The sequence below is a fragment of the Apium graveolens genome, chromosome 4 (assembly GCF_009905375.1).
Source record: "Apium graveolens cultivar Ventura chromosome 4, ASM990537v1, whole genome shotgun sequence".
NCBI lineage: Eukaryota > Viridiplantae > Streptophyta > Magnoliopsida > Apiales > Apiaceae > Apium > Apium graveolens.
Window position 1 is genome coordinate 120949872 of NC_133650.1, and position 17219 is coordinate 120967090.

The 17219-nt window shown below is 39.2% G+C and overlaps 1 non-coding gene across 1 annotated transcript; it reads left to right on the plus strand.

Annotated features, from left to right (window-relative positions):
• Positions 1–16105: 16105 nt before the first annotated feature.
• On the plus strand, positions 16106–16212 carry LOC141722310 (small nucleolar RNA R71). Its single transcript, XR_012575327.1, has one exon. It is a non-coding gene; the product is annotated as a small nucleolar RNA R71 (small nucleolar RNA).
• Positions 16213–17219: the final 1007 nt, after the last annotated feature.

The window sequence follows — 17219 nt, forward strand, 5'->3', positions numbered from 1 at the left end:
ATCTCATATATTCATGTATTATCACCTTTAGTATTTGAACTTCAGATTCCACTCTTTCCAATTCGTCTATTAACTCCTTGGTGGACTTAATTACATCCAATCTTCTCTATTGACATAATGCATCTGTTACTATACAGCTTTGCTTAGGTAGTTGTTCATGGATCAGTTCAGAATCTTTCGTTAACCTTAGTCAAAACTTCATTCTTGAAAACTCAACGTATAGTTGCTTTCCTTCTGATTTTTGGGGAAAAAATCCTTGGGCATTCCCCGCAAACTTTCTTATTCTTTGAGTAGCTGAGGATGTTATCAATAAATATAGTTTACTTATTTGAGTACTCCTTATACACCATATTCCTTAATTCTTTATAGTCAACTGATACACTTATTATTTCGCATAACATCACCGGAGCTTGCAATGCTCATAACTCATTTTAATCATAATCTCTGATATATTCTCAGGTCAGATCTTAAGTTAATTCTCAATACATAACACACTTCTTAAATTAGGTCTCATAAGTAATCAATTCTTTATAAGGTCTCACTTCTTCTTATTCATTGTTTTGTTAGACTCCCGATAATCAGTACATACTTTTATACTTTCATTCCTTTTTCTCCCTTAACATCATTGATGCATTTCATGATTTGTTTCTTGTAAAACCACTTCCTGGGTCTTCCTTATCTACTAGGCCTCCAATACTTCACTTTAATTCTTTGGTATGTCTAACACTTCCCAATCTATTCTGAAATTCCCTTCTTATATCTGGTTATCACTATTTTTCTTTAAGTTTCTATATATCTTGGCATTTCTTCAATAGATTAAATACTCGATATTATGAATTCCCTATGGGATCTCATTCCTTAATTCTTCTGCTTGTAGCGTCCAAGTGCTGGAGGAGAATCTGGGGATATCGCGATCATTCTCCTGGGCGCATGAATTTCCTCTCACTACTGCTAACATCGTGATCCATTATCTTCTTTTGACATCTCCTTATCTTTCCCTTAACAACTTCGACTGAAAGGTCATACTATTCATCCTTGCTCCTGTTTGGATTATAAACTCTGATTCCCAATTTCAACTTCTAAAATTCCATAGAAAATTCTTCCGGTATAGTCTCTATGTCCGTCATTGCTTTCCTCTATCTTTATTTTTCCTCGTGAATATATACTTCAACTTCTTATAGCCCATATATATCTTACACCTTTCTCCATACATATTATATTTCCCAGAACTTTCAAAATGAATATTATTACTGTTACTCCCAAATTATAGGTAGGATACTTCTGCTCATAAGGTTTCGGTTATCTGGATGCATATACAATAACCCTATTATGCTGCATCAACACACATCCTATTCCTTAATGAGAAGCATCACTATCAACTACCAAACCTCCTTGATACTTTTAAATTGATAAAACATGTGCTGAAACCATTCTTTCATTTAACTCCGCAAAACTTTCCCTTCATCCTTCTCCATTTCACAAAACTTCTTGCTTTTCCTGGTTAGCTTCGTCCAAGATATTGCAACTTTCACGAAATCCTGCACCAATTTCCAATAATAACCGACCCATGATAAAACTTCTTACTTTTGTTGGTGTTTCTGGTCTCTTTTCATTCATAGAAATTTTAACTTCTGCTGAATCTCTTTTGATCTTCTCTACATTGACTATCTATGCTAAAAACTATATTTCATACAACTTCTTTCTTCTCCAACTTCCCAGTCATCATTAAACGCTTTGCATGGACCTCCATTAACTTTAAGTATCACAACTATAGCTTACTCAGATATTCCTTAAAGGTATTGTCCATCCAGTTCAAATATTGCTGGTATATTGGTTAATATAGATGACAATATGAGAACAGTACTTAGTTCTGAAAATTACCCTTGATACATCCATAGGTTTAGTCTTCAATTGGTGAAATATCAAATCTTAAATCAGTCTTATAAAAGTACTTTGCTTCCTTCGTTTGATCAAACAAATCATTGGGTCAAGATAACAGATACTTGCTTTTGATAGTAAACTTGTTGAGCTTTCGCTAGTCGATGCATAATCTCATACTTCCATTTACTTATTAACAATTAGTACTAGTGCACCTTATAGGATATGCTGGATCTATTCGCTTCTTCTTCGAACATCTCTTATATTTACTTTGCTAACTTCCTCATTTTAACTGGTGCCATTTTGGGTAAGGCCGTAGTCACTGGCTTCGTCTCAAGCGCTAAGTCAATCGCGAGCTTCCTTTCTCTATCGGGAAGAAATGTTGATAACTCATCTAAAAAAATATCTTGAAACTCCTTAATTGCCATTAAATCTTCAAATTTTATTTTCTTCTGACTTTTATGTATCCCATAATCACCATAATGCTCATATCTTGATCACCGTAATCATCATTAATAAACTCTTTACCTTCTTTCCTCTTTTGAACCTCATCACCTTCTCATTTGGCATCCTCAGAATTATCTTTTCATCACAACGGTCTGTCTGGACATCACGCTTTAATAGTTAATCCATTCCTTAGAATAATATCAAATCCTCTCATCTTCCATGATATCAATTCTTCACACTTATTGCCAGGAATCTCAATTTCACCATTGGTACTCACTTGTTCAACAATTTTACGTTCTTAACTTGTTAATCCTTTGATCATAATCTTATCAATTCAACAGGGTAATTTATCTTATCAACAAAACCTTGAGAGATAAACAATTAAGTTTCTCTCACATCTTTTAATACTTTAACGTATAAGGTATTCACCCTAATTATCCATATCATCACGCCCGTATTCTAAATAACATATTTCACAGGAAAAATCGCATATTCTCGTTCTCGAAAACGTATTCCTTATTGGAGTAGATTCCCTTGACTCTTAGTGGATTCTTCATTGGGGCTAGTGATTTGCAATCTTCGCCAGGTACCCTTATTTCCTTCCCATGCATAAGATGTAGATGGAACTTCGTCCGCTTGATTTAGGATACGTTCATTTCTGTTTGAAAACCTCTTGCAAAGAACGACAATACAACGAAACGACTAGAAGGATTCAAAATTCAACAAAAATTAGAGTTGAAAAGAAAGAAGAAATAAGGATTTGAATATGAATGAGATAACCACATTGGTACTTAAGATGGCCAGTCTTTCGTACCATATGACATACAACACATGATTAGGTGGCGTCCCACCCGACTCTTTGTCATCCTGACAAAGTGTCTCATCATAACACTGTTCATCCCAATCAGAGAGTAAAACTTGAGGGGAACAATTTAAATTTGAAAGGAATACAATACCCTCCTTTTTGATATCATAGCAAAGAGTTTATTTAAGAAAAGAGGTTCATACTTATTTAAGAATAAAAAAGGAATATACGTTGTAATATTGAAGACAAGAACGATACCATTGGTAACCATCCACGTTCCACTTGTGTTCCTCATTCGAGCTTGTTCGATCATATCCCAATTGTGTCATATAACAACTTCAGAGAGTATGCTAAAATACCTTCGCACATTAAGCATTATGATAGATTCTGACTTGTTAAGTCTTGCGTCTCTAACATCACACCTACACGTATAATACTTTAATAATTCGATCATAATGGCATTCCCACCAGATAACTTCGAGTTTCCTCTTTTTTCTTTCTTTCTTTTTTTTTAGAATAACCGCGAATCATTCAACATAACGATCCTTTTGTTAATAATAATATTCTTCTTTTGGAAAGATTTGGAAAATTTCCCAATCTTCTTCGGTCATGCTCCGGCTTATGTTAAATCAATAAATTCTTCGAACTCTGATAGTCCTAGTAATCGAATGTATAGTTACTCCGTACGCTGATTCTGTTGTAAATTTTATCAAACAATACTTGCACTTTACTGTTTAGGATAATCAACTTCTTCATAATCATAGGTTACTTCGTTCTCGAAATTAGCAATACTAAGTCTGAAACATCATCCTTCCAGGTAATCCGGGCTTTCTAACAAACAAGAAACTCAAGTAGTAACTTGACAACCAATGTTTAAAAATTATTTTATTCGAAAAGACTTTTAGAAATTTATAGAGGGAAATCTTTTTCGAAAACTTATTTAAAAGTTTGGAAAATCACAAACCTGGTTGACCTTACTATATGAGTTGGTTGTTGTCCTTCCAAACTATAGCAAGATACCATATTAAAGAAATAATTACATAAAAATTCATTCACTCCAATCTACCTTTTCTCCTTCATCGGGTCCATTTGCCTTCCTTAATCGACGAAACTTCAATTGTCATTGCATGATATCTTATTCGTAGCTTCATGTCAAAGCTCCCATACTGGTAATACTTCCCTCATCAACTTTGCAATCGTTAAGGAGAACAGACTATCCAATAGTCAACAAGTCTATTTTTATAGAACCAAAATTTGCTCATATCACATCACATCACTACTTTACATATCGCATTTATCATAGCACCATCATTTAATTCTACGAAAATTCCAGATCTATACTTTTCTCTCTAACTCTTTCAAAACTCCTCTAGTCCATCCAACAAGCTAATCACGGGTGGTCTATTCACTAGTGGCCTCGTTTGATCGAGTAGCAACTATCCTCCGGAACACTTAAATCTTCTTCTAAACTTCTTCTCACCTTTATTTATATCGTAAATACTCACCATTTACTGTAACACCCTAATCCACCCTCGTAGGTACAATTGCTTCATAGGACAAGTTCTAAATTGGGGGTATAGAACAGGATGTAGGGTAAACTAAAGAGATACACTCGCAGCCGAATGTCCAATGAAACAAGGATAAACAGATAGAAGTTCTTGAATAGGTAATCTCGCATCAAGAGGCGGAAAATTAGCATAGAATAGCTTGAAGAAGTACATCCATTATAACAGAAGGTAGTGCCACTAATATTGATGGAGGAACAAGGTACAAATCCAATTTGAGAGAAGATGACGATCCTCAAACGGAAAGCTCCAAACGATCAAATGACATCGGGAAATCAGGACCTGCCATTGCCGTTGTCTGGAAATCACGTCGCAAGCTGAGAATCCTGAATCGCAACACGAACCGTGTCGGAGACCTACTATACAGTCGCACTCAACCTCACAATGTCTTATCTTTCTATTTCCTATTCCTAATCCTAACCCTTTACCCAATCCCGACAATCTAGGCTTGTTTCAGTGACTTATAACCTGTAGCTCTGATACCAACCTGTGGCGCCCTCCAAACCCCGGTCAGAAGTTTGGGGTCCACAACACATTCACAATATATAAACCTGTACATAAAATATTAATTGCAATAACCCTGTTTCACATAACCACGAATCACAACAGGTTAAAGTATGAAAACAAGCCACAATCTTAACCTTTATTACAACGTACCAAATCCCAACTAATTTAACTTACAATTGATATATTAAAATCATTCTTACAATCTGACTATCTCTCTACCACATGAAGCTTCTGCTAGCTCGATTCAACTCAACTGGAACCTTAGCCCGTACTTTGGACTGAGGAACTTCACTATCGTCCATATTCTTTTCAACTGAAAAAAAAATATACAAAAGAATCGCAAGGGTGAGCTAACTAGCTCAGCAAGCCATAATAGTGATGACTGAGGTTAAACAATGATCAAATGAGACGATTCAAAGGAATCAAGTTTCTTTTTAACTCATCATTAGAATTGGATATTCATTTTAAGTTTTAAAAACCAAGGTTAGGCTGCTGATCAGTCACGCACTAACCCCGAGCAAGCACACAACACTGCTCTAATTACTGGATCCAAGGCACACATTGGCCTAACTTGACCATTGGTATGGTCTGACCACGAATCTGGTCCGCATATATAAAAACTATCCAATCCTAAAGCAGTTCAATATGATAAACGATATAATTCAATAAAACAAGTTCATAATCAACGATAGTTAAACACTTGAATAAAAGCATAAGGAATCTTATGGATATCTCAAGGGGATTTCAGGGTATGTATAAGAAATGGTTTTCAATTTGTACCAGCATATGGTATTAGGTCAGAAATGATTTTTCAAGTTATAGTTCATTGATGTTATAAAGAATGATTGCAGTATAAAAGTTTCTGTGTTTTCAAACAATTTTGTTTCAGTGTTTGGTGTTCGGTAGTTATATTTTTGGGGAGTAGTATCATATTGGTGTGATTTGATATCTGAGGATCAACAAAGGATGGTTTACAAAGAATAAGGCCTACAACTCAAGATCAAGAAAATCAGGGTTCAAGGTTCAATGGTTTAAAGCTCTTGCAATGTAAAACAGGAGTTATTCTAGATAATAGCGACATGTTATAAAATAGTTCAAAAACATTGGGAATATATATCTTGCAGAAAAGTTCAGAAATACTTGCCTTACAAGGCTTTACAACTATTACTGATCAACTCTGAGCCGACTCTACTGCTCAGGTTCTAACGTCCAACTCCTAGCTTCCATTGGATTTCGACTTCGACACTTAGGTCTTTCTGTTGAAACTCTATTGAGCTCGTCAATTGACCACTATGTTATCTTTAGTCCATCATCCACTTTCAGGTCCCGACTATAACCTACAGGGTCGAAATACCCTACATTAGACGTCTAGGTATGCTTGACATATCCTCGATACAAATTCTTACCCAACGATATTCAAACCCGACTCGTAATTATTCATATTAGAATAACACAGACAACAATTAGGGTTCAAATTCTTGAAATCGATCCAGTGTTCATTTTTAGAAAATACGTATGCTCGTCATTTTACGAAATTAGGGTTACTGTGTTTCGGAAAAAAAAAAATACAACACCACATACAATCAGGTTCTGTATAAAATATACGTATATGTATCTATTTATACTCGCTCGACATCCCGATAATCCTCGGATACGCTCCCGTATTTTCGTAGTTCGATTTTCCGGAAATCGGACAGCGTCCCCTCTGTTTATCAGCCTACCCGTCGAAACATCAATCGACGTCAAATCCCAAACACAACAATTGCAACAGTTATCCAATCACATACGAAGCTAATTACACGACTCATTTTATTTATTTTATAAAATTAGGACTCAGAATAAATTCATCACCGTCCACCGTCCGCTCGTCGAAATTCATCACGGACGGTAGTAAAAATTCGCGGGTACCCTGTTAGGGCGAAAACATGCACTAATATTCACGCAAGTATACCCGTTCGCAAGTAATATAGAATACTTTCTAGTTCATTCCCTCAGAGACTCAGACTAAGTTATTGTCTAATTAAACTCACTCACCAATGTATGATTACTTCTCAATGTTAAGATAACACTTAAAATTGTTGATTAAATATTAATTATAATTAACTACTTAATTAACCACTTAACTAACACTTCAATTTATCAATAATAAAACACTCATGAGATCACAACTTCATTATTACTTCCTTCTATAGCCATTGTTATTACCTTTAGCATGTGACAGTGATGATATTAATCGAATAACACGGAACTGATAAAAGCCAACTTTCATTGTACTAATACCATTCTACCAAACATCCACAATTAAGATAGAAGTTGAATAGTCATCAATTATGTTGAGTTCCTATATGTCTACAGAAATTGACAACATAACGATTTAAGCACAAGTTATTCCTTTTGATTATATAGGGCAAATAAAACTGTTAGAGTTACCCACTAATCATGCACAACGTACATGAACCTATGCTAGCATGGCAAGTTCTAAATCTCAAGATCCACCGTCGCTTCACAAGAGATTAACACCCTATCTTATATGTTCGCGACACACATAAGACGAATACGCACAACCAATACTAGATATCATGCAATCATCACACACTAAAGTATTAAACAATTAACTAAAGAATTTCATAATAAATCCGTTGCAACCCCATGATCACGATTAGCCCATAATAGAACTTATCGCCATCATGGGTTCATATGAAATCATGATAAACAACACAAGAAAATAATAACTAAACTAATTATATTAAAACAGAGTACGTCACAAGAGTAAATAAGTCAAAGCAAGAAAACTAGCATCCAACGTTACAACGAAACAAGAATCACAAGAATATATGCTTCCTCTTCGTTGCGGTGTGCTAAATCGGTCTTCTTTCTTATCTCCTTCGCTTCTTGCGCAAAACACAATCTAAAACATAATCTCCTTTTTTTTCTTCTCTGAAAACGTCTCAAATCTACTTATTTAATAGTCCCATAAAACTCAGATTACATAGAAGTTGGAAGCCAAACAGAAGTAGAAGTCTAAAATAATTTATCCTTTTCCCCGACCCTGCGCGGCCGCTCAGCATTTCTGCGCGGGCGCGCAAGGCTGCTGCGCGGCCGCTCAGCATTGCTGCGCGGGCGCGCAGGACCCTACTGGAAAAAATCCAGGTTTGCTCCATTTCTTCGCCGTAATCTGCCCGTTCTTTTCCTCTCGCAATGGTGAACACATGCCAAGGCTTATTCTTGATGATTCCTCCTCCGAATTGCAACTCATACCCTGAAATGCATAAACACTAGAAAAACGCATCAAATACACAAAATACTTGATTTCAAGACACCAATTTAAGCCATTTTAAGACGTTCTAAGTGGTATAAAATGCCACTTATCACACCCCCAAACTTAAATCGATGCTTGTCCTCAAGCGTCACAGACTCAAAACAAATAAAAATATGCATGAATGCAATCTATATGAAAATGCAACGATCCCCCTTACTACAATTAACCAACCAAATTGTCACATCTCAACGAATGCAGTTAGACAACTAAAGATCAATAAACTCATGCAAACGGACATACAGCCAGAAACGTGGTGTGTGCAAATGCTTAACAGATATGCTTCGGAACTAGACCAATTACTATGACTAGACTATCTTCAAGGCAATCCTACGATTATACAAAGAATAAAAATTCTAGGCACAAAGTGATATACAACACTACAAGAACTCTGGAGCTTACTACGGAATTGTGCTTTTTATTTACAACTCAAATTCTTATTTGACCGTGCAATGAGTGAGGTCCACAAAAGACTTATATAATGGTATCCATGTAACGAGCGTTAGGTTAGCGGATCCCAGACTCTAAAAGCCTTAGGTCACTAGGCACAAAGTCCCCTAAGAACTTAATAACTCGAATACCAAAGAGCCCACTCTTGATCAATTATGCAAATTTTTTTTTTTCTTTTCTGAGCAAGTGCGTTTCGCTCCATCTTGCTCAACCCTAGACTACTCGCATAACATGTGAGCCGGCTACTAGCCATTTGACGCCTAGCCACAACTAGCAACAAATTCCATTTTTACTCCATTTTTTTTCTTTTTCATGCCTTTACCACTAAGAACCTATTATCAAATTCTAAGCATAATAAATAGATTATCCTCGAAAATAATCAGATCATAACAACAATCTAGCCCTTAAGCATTCTCTAAGCCTTAGTGAAAATACAAGTGCTTCTAGCATGCATATCAACCTACACAACTTAATATCACTTTAATGCTATCACTACACTCGCATCAATATCACAATTCAGTCGATAAATCATTGCAAAAGGGATCATTGTATATGCGTGAGCTATATGATATGATAAACAAATAAAGCTATATAAAAAAACTATATGGCAAAAATTATGCAACTATATGAACTAACTATCATGAATATGCAGCTATATGACACACACAAAATATTCCTTAACTACCACCCCAAACTTAAAATCTTCACTGTCCCCAGTGAAGGTAGTAGCAAGGAACACAGGGTATACCTACTCGGAGTCATCATCATCATCACCCTCAGTGGGTGGAGTATCAGGCGGCGGGTATGCAGAGTCCTCACCAAAAACTGGCCACTGGATATCAGCTCCAAGGCCTCGAAAAGCAGTCCCTAACGCAAGAGTGAGCTCCTAAGCAAACCTGCTCTGCGTCTCATACATGGCATCCATCCGCCGTGAAAGCCTCTTATACTGGGCATCACCCATCCCAGCACCCTCCTGAGCTCTCGAAGAACCAGCCTCACCACGCCCTGGCCTAGCCATAGTAGCACCTCGTGCTGGACGCCCTCCTGGAAGACGATAACCCAGCCCATGCTCCTCAGGCTCACCACCGGTCCACTCCTGCATCCCATTCAGAGTGCCAGAATCTATCGGAGCTGCTGGCAACTGCAACTGCTCATGAGCCGGCCAGTTCACTCCTACTGCTCGGCATAGCTTCGTAACCGTGGATGCATAAGGGATGTTCATATGCTTTGCTCCCCTCAAAAACTTCAGAATTCCTTGGTAGATAAACTCACCAAGGTCCACATAGTATTTCTCATTCAGAATTCCCCACAACAACTGTACTCTCTCAACTGTGACCTCGTGTGCATGTGAAGAAGGCAAAATATTAGCACATATAAATGCATTCCATGCACGGGCATACCTGTTCATGGCGATCGCCGGAAAGTGACGATACTCATTATTGGCTGGACTGCGGTTCCAAACTGTGCCCGGTCGACAGAGAGTCGCACAAATCAAATCCAAGTCAAAATCCTCAGCAGTCTTTTCATTCCAGTTCTCCTCCTCGAGCTTCCTCTCTCGCTGTCCAATCACACGGCGAATCGCCGCAGGATGATAATCAACCGTCAGCCCACGAACTACAGAAAACCCATTCTTTTCAGCCTTCGCATTCGCGTAGAACTCGCGAACAACACTCATCGGTACTGCTTCAGGTGACTCACAAAAAGCTATCCATCCCTTCTCTGTAATCATGGGCAACAACTCACCATCCCTCCCTGATGGTAAAAACCCCCTCTCCTTCAGAATCGGCTTCCCCAACAGCCTAGTGTACTCCTCCTCCGCAGCTCTGTCAATTAACCGAGGCCTTGCAGCAGTACCCCTTGATGAATCAGCAGTAGGAACTGTGCTGCTGCTGTCAATAGTGCATGCTCTCTTGGGTGCCATTGATTTGTGAATAAAAGTGTGTAAGAACTGATTTTTGATGTTTATGAGAGGGTTTAAGTGTAGGAAGTTTGTGGGAGATATGTAGGATAGGTGTATGTATATATAGGGTGTGGAGTAGGTTAAATTAGATTAGGAGTGGGGTTGAGGGATAAAATCATGGGGTAATGGGAAAAGAATTCGTGGGTTTATGTTCTGTGATGGGTTTTTTTGTGTTTTTGTTTTTGTTTTTTTTTTCTGAACTGCAAAAAATTTTCTGGAACTCGACCCCTGCGCGGCCGCTCAGCATTTCTGCGCGGGCGCAGCAAGCTGCGCGGGCGCGCAGAGGGTCTCTGGAATTTTTTTTTTTCAGCCCCTGTTTTCTGATTTTTTTGTGTTTTTGGATAGGTTATTAACTTCTAAGGGTTCCTGTAACAACAATTCATGGGTTGCCTCCCACGCAGCGCTTTCTTTTTCGTCATTAGCTTGACGTTCCGTACCTTTCTCAAGTAGTCAACAAAATGGCACTAACCACCTCTCGGTTTGCCATGTCCCCATAGTAGTGCTTCAACCGCTGACCGTTAACCTTGAATGCTTGGTCCGAATCATTCTCAAAAATTTCCACCGCTCCATGTGGAAACACGGTTTTGACAATAAAAGGTCCAGACCACCTTGATTTCAACTTCCCAGGAAAACGTCGGAGCCGAGAGTTGAATAACAGAACTTGTTGCCCTGGCACAAATAACTTAGGATGTAGCTTCCTATCGTGCCACCTCTTCACCTTTTCCTTATACATTTTGTTATTCTTGTACGCTTGAAGTCGAAATTTATCAAGTTCATTAAGCTGAAGCATTCTTTTCTTACCAGCTGCATCTAAATCCAGGTTCAATTTCTTCAATGCCCAGTAGGCCTTATGCTCAAGCTCCGCCGGTAGATGACATCCCTTACCGTACACCAACTGAAACGGTGACATCCCAAGTGGAGTTTTGTATGCTGTTCTGTAAGCCCAAACAGCTTCATCGAGCTTTAAAGACCAATCCTTCCTTGACGGACAAACAACCTTCTCTAGAATGCGCTTTATCTCTCTGTTAGACACTTCCGCTTGACCATTTGTTTGCGGATGATAGGCAGTAGCTACTCGATGATTCACATTATAACGCTGCATCATAGAAGTGAACTTACGGTTGCAAAAATGCGATCCTTCATCACTTATGATTACCCGAGGCGTTCCAAACCTTGTGAAAATTTGCTTATGAAGAAAATTTAGCACTGCCTTTGCATCATTTGTCGGTAAAGCTTTAACTTCGACCCATTTTGAGACATAATCGACTTCCAGCAAGATGTACTGATTATTGCAAGATGAGATAAAAGGCCCCATGAAATCGATTCCCCATACATCAAAGACCTCGACTTCAAGCATCACATTTAATGGCATCTCATTCTTCCTTGACAAATTTCCCACTCTTTGGCAACGATCACACCTTAAAACAAACTGATGAGCATCCTTGAACAAAGTAGGCCAGAAAAAACCTGCTTACAGAATACGAGCTGCCGTCTTCTCACCTCCATAGTGTCCACCATAAACCGTGGAATGGCAGTCTCGTAATATCCCCTCCGTCTCACAGAACGGGATACATCTCCTGATGATCTGATCAGCTCCCTGTCTAAAAGAATATGGTTCATCCCACATATACCACTTCACCTCATGCAGAAACTTCTTCTTTTGAGCGGATGTTAAATTAAGCAGCATTATATTGCTGACAAGATAGTTTACAATATCTGCAAACCATGGTTCTTCCTCCTGAATTGCAAACAACTGCTCATCCGGAAAAGATTCATTGATTAATGTCCTATCTTGTGAAGTAGAATCGGGATTCTCCAACCTAGAGAGATGGTCAGCTACTTGATTCTCGGTACCTTTTCTATCTTTGATCTCTAACTCAAATTCCTGAAGTAAAAGCACCCAACGAATGAGTCTCGGCTTCGAATCCTTCTTAGAAACCAGATAGCGAATAGCTGCATGATCAGTGAATACTGTTACTTTCGTACCAAGCAGATAAGATTGAAATTTCTCAAAGCCAAAGACTATAGCCAAAAGCTCCTTCTCAGTAGTGGTGTAGTTCAATTGGGCCCCATTTAAAGTCTTACTCGCATAGTAGACCACATGAAAGAGATTTTTCTTGCACTGTCCCAGAACTGCACCTACCGCATAGTCACTCGCATCACACATCATCTCAAACGGTTCTGTCCAATCTGGTGCTGTAATAACTGGTGTCGTGATCAAACTCTCCTTGAGAGTCTCGAATGCTGCCAAACATTCATCATCAAATTTGAAAGGCACATCTTTCTCAAGTAAATTGCACAACGGCTTAGATATCTTTGAAAAGTCCTTGATGAATCGCCGATAAAAACCCGCATGACCGAGAAAACTACGGATTCCTTTCACCGAATTAGGTGGGGGAAGATTTTCAATGACTCCCACCTTGGCCTTGTCCACCTCCAGACCTTTGCTAGAGACCTTATGCCCAAGGATAATGCCTTCACGCACCATAAAATGACATTTCTCCCAATTAAGCACCAAATTAGTTTCCACGCATCTTTTGAGTACGGCGCGCAGATTATTCAAACATTCATCATATGAGTGTCCAAAGACGGAGAAGTCATCCATGAATACTTCGACGTTATTTCCAATCATGTCAGAGAATATAGCCATCATACATCTCTGAAAGGTGGCCGGGGCGCCACATAACCCAAACGAAACTCTACGAAAAGCAAATGTGCCAAATGGACAAGTGAAGGTAGTCTTTTCCTGATCCTCTGGTGCAATACAAATCTGATTATACCCGGAATAACCATCCAGAAGACAAAAATACTCATGTCCCGCCAATCTGTCAAGCATTTGATCAATGAATGGGAGAGGGAAGTGATCCTTCCTTGTGGCTTTGTTCAATTTTCTATAATCCATGCATACTCTCCATCCTGTAACTGTTCGAGTAGGGATGAGCTCATTCTTTTCATTTGCGACCACAGTGATACCTCCTTTCTTAGGTACACATTGCACGGGGCTCACCCACGAGCTGTCAGAAATAGGATAAATGATGCTTGCATCTAGCCATTTCAGAATTTCTTTCTTCACCACCTCCTTCATGATCGGGTTCAGTCTTCGCTGCTGTTCCACAGTTGGCTTACTACCTTCCTCTAACAGAATTTTATGCATACAATATGAAGGACTTATCCCCTTGATGTCTGCTATGGTCCATCCTATAGCCGATTTGAATTCTCTCAAAATCCTTAAGAGCTTGTCTTCCTCACTACCTGAAAGGTCAGCTGAAATAATAACAGGTAACGTAGATGAATCACCTAAAAAAGCATACCTCAAGTGTTCAGGTAATGGTTTGAGCTCCAAGGTAGGTGCTTCCTCTATTGATGGTTTGAGCTTCCCTTCAGCATTCTTAAGGTCAGAAGTATCAAGAGATTCAAATGGTATGTCGAGCTTTCGCTTCCATGGAGAAGCGTTCAGATATTGTAATTGCTCGTTGCTATCTTCATCATCGCTGTCAAAATCCCCCATTAAGGTCTTTTCCAATGCATCAGACATTAGCATGTGATCGAGTTCCGAAGTAACTGCGGAATCAATCACATCCACTTTTAAACACTCCTCATCTTCTGTAGGGAATTTCATTGCCTTGAATACGTTGAAGGTCACATCCTGATCTTGGACCCGCATAGTAAGTTCCCCTTTTTGCACATCTATCAAGGTACGGCCAGTAGCCAAGAAAGGCCTCCCCAAGATTATGGGAATCTTCTTATCTTCCTCAAAATCCAGAATAACAAAATCTGCAGGAAAGAAGAGCTTATCCACCTTGACGAGCACATCCTCAACTATGCCCCTTGGGTAAGTAATGGAACGGTCCGCCAATTGTAGCGACATATATGTGGGTTTTGGATCAGGCAGATCCAACTTTTTAAAGATCGACAAGGGCATCAGATTAATGTTTGCTCCCAAATCACAAAGGCACTTGTCAAAAGTTAGATTGCCAATGGTGCAAGGAATGGTGAAGCTTCCTGGATCTTTCAGTTTTGGTGGTAACTTTTGCTGCAGAACAGCGCTGCATTCTTCCGTGAGAGCAACAGTTTCAAGGTCATCCAGTTTCACCTTCCTTGAAAGAATAGTCTTCATAAACTTCGCATAACTAGGCATTTGTTCCAGAGCCTCAGCGAAAGGTATATTGATGTGAAGTTTCTTGAACACCTCCAGAAACTTCCCGAACTGTCTATCCAGCTTTTGTTGCTGCAATCTCTTAGGAAAAGGTGGTGGAGGATAGAGCTGTTTCTCCCCTGTATTAGCCTCAGGCAGAGTGTGTTCAACAGTAGTCTTCTTTGGTTCCGCCACTTTCTCCTTTTGCTTAGATTCTTCATCTCTAACTTCAGCTTCGACTTCTTTTGCCTTTTCAGCATCAGCTACTTTTCCAGACCTTAAGGTAATAGCCTTGACTTGCTCTTTAGCTTCCTTCCTGCCTGGTACTTCCGTGTCACTGGGAAGAGTGCCAGGTTGACGATTGAGCACTGCATTGGCTAATTGACCGATTTGATTTTCCAAGGTCTTGATAGAAACCGCCTGACTCTTGCACAACAACTTAAGTTCCTCAAAATCAGCACTAGTAGGTGCAGCTGCACTTCCCTGTTGAGGATATGATTGCCTTGTAGCATACTGCTGTGGTTGCTGGAATCCAGGTGGGTTAAACTGTTTACTCACTCCTTGCTGATATGGTGGCTGAATAGCATTCTGATTATTTCCCCAGCTGAAATTTGGATGATTTCTGTTGTTAGGATGATAGGTTGCTGGCACAGGCTACTGTTGTCGCTGATAATTATTCACATACTGAACAGATTCGTTGACAAGAGAACACTGATCCGTAGCATGAGAACCTGCACAAAGCTCACAAACCATAGCTATTTGATTAACTCCATACGTAGCCAAAGAATCAACCTTCATTGATAGCGCTTGGAGCTGGGCTGCAATAGCGGTGGCTGCATCAACTTCCAGAATACCTGCGACTTTGCCTGACGTCATCCTCTGAGTTGGGTTTTGATGCTCGTTTGCAGCCATTGTCTCTATAAGATTATACGCCTCAGTATAGCTTTTAGCCCATAAGGCTCCTCCAGCTGCTGCATCGAGCATGGGCCGAGATTGGGCCCCCAAACCATTATAAAAACCAGTGATTACCATCCAATCCGGCATTCCATGATGTGGACATTTTCTCAACATTTCCTTGTAGCGTTCCCAAGCCTCGCACATAGATTCTGTAGGTTGCTGCGCAAACTGAGTAAGAGCACTCCTCATAGCAGCAGTCTTTGCCATTGGATAAAACTTCACCAGAAACTTTTGCGTAAGATCTTGCCACGTAGTGATGGACCCAGCTGGTTCAGAATGTAACCAGTCTTTAGCCTTATCCCTCAGTGAGAATGGGAAAAGCCTCAACTTGATAGCCTCATCAGTCACGCCATTATACTTAAAAGTGCTGCAGATCTCGACAAAATTCCTTATGTGCATGTTGGGGTCTTCAGTTGCCGCTCCTCCAAAAGAAACAGAATTCTGCATCATCTGAATAGTGCCCGGCTTGATTTCAAAGGTGTTAGCTTGAATAGCCGGATGAAGGATGCTTGACTGAATGTCATCAATTTTAGGCCGAGAAAAATCCATAAGAGCTGGATCAGCTTGAACAATACGATCTCCCATGTTTACTGGTTCTTTCTGCTCAGTTCCTGAATCCGAATCCTCAAAATCTAACTTCTCCGGAGTATCAAGAACTTCGTCTTTCTCCTCAGCTGTATCTAAGGTCCTCTTGCGAGCACGAGAACGAGTTTGCATAAACGCTTGCTAAAGTACCTGAAACACAACCGAAAAGAGTAATTAACTACTACGTCCTAATCACTGAGTCCTAATGACCAATGATGGTAAGTACATAAACTAAACAAATACGCCGAGTCCCCGGCAGCGGCGCCAAAAACTTGTTAGGGCGAAAACATGCACTAATATTCACGCAAGTATACGCGTTCGCAAGTAATATAGAATACTTTCTAGTTCGTTCCCTCAGAGACTCAGACTAAGTTATTGTCTAATTAAACTCACTCACCAATGTATGATTACTTCTCAATGTTAAGATAACACTTAGAATTGTTGATTAAATATTAATTATAATTAACTACTTAATTAACCACTTAACTAACACTTCAATTTATCAATAATAAAACACTCATGAGATCACAACTTCATTATTACTTCCTTCTATAGCCATTGTTATTACCTTTAGCATGTGACAGTGATGATATTAATCGAATAACACGGAACTG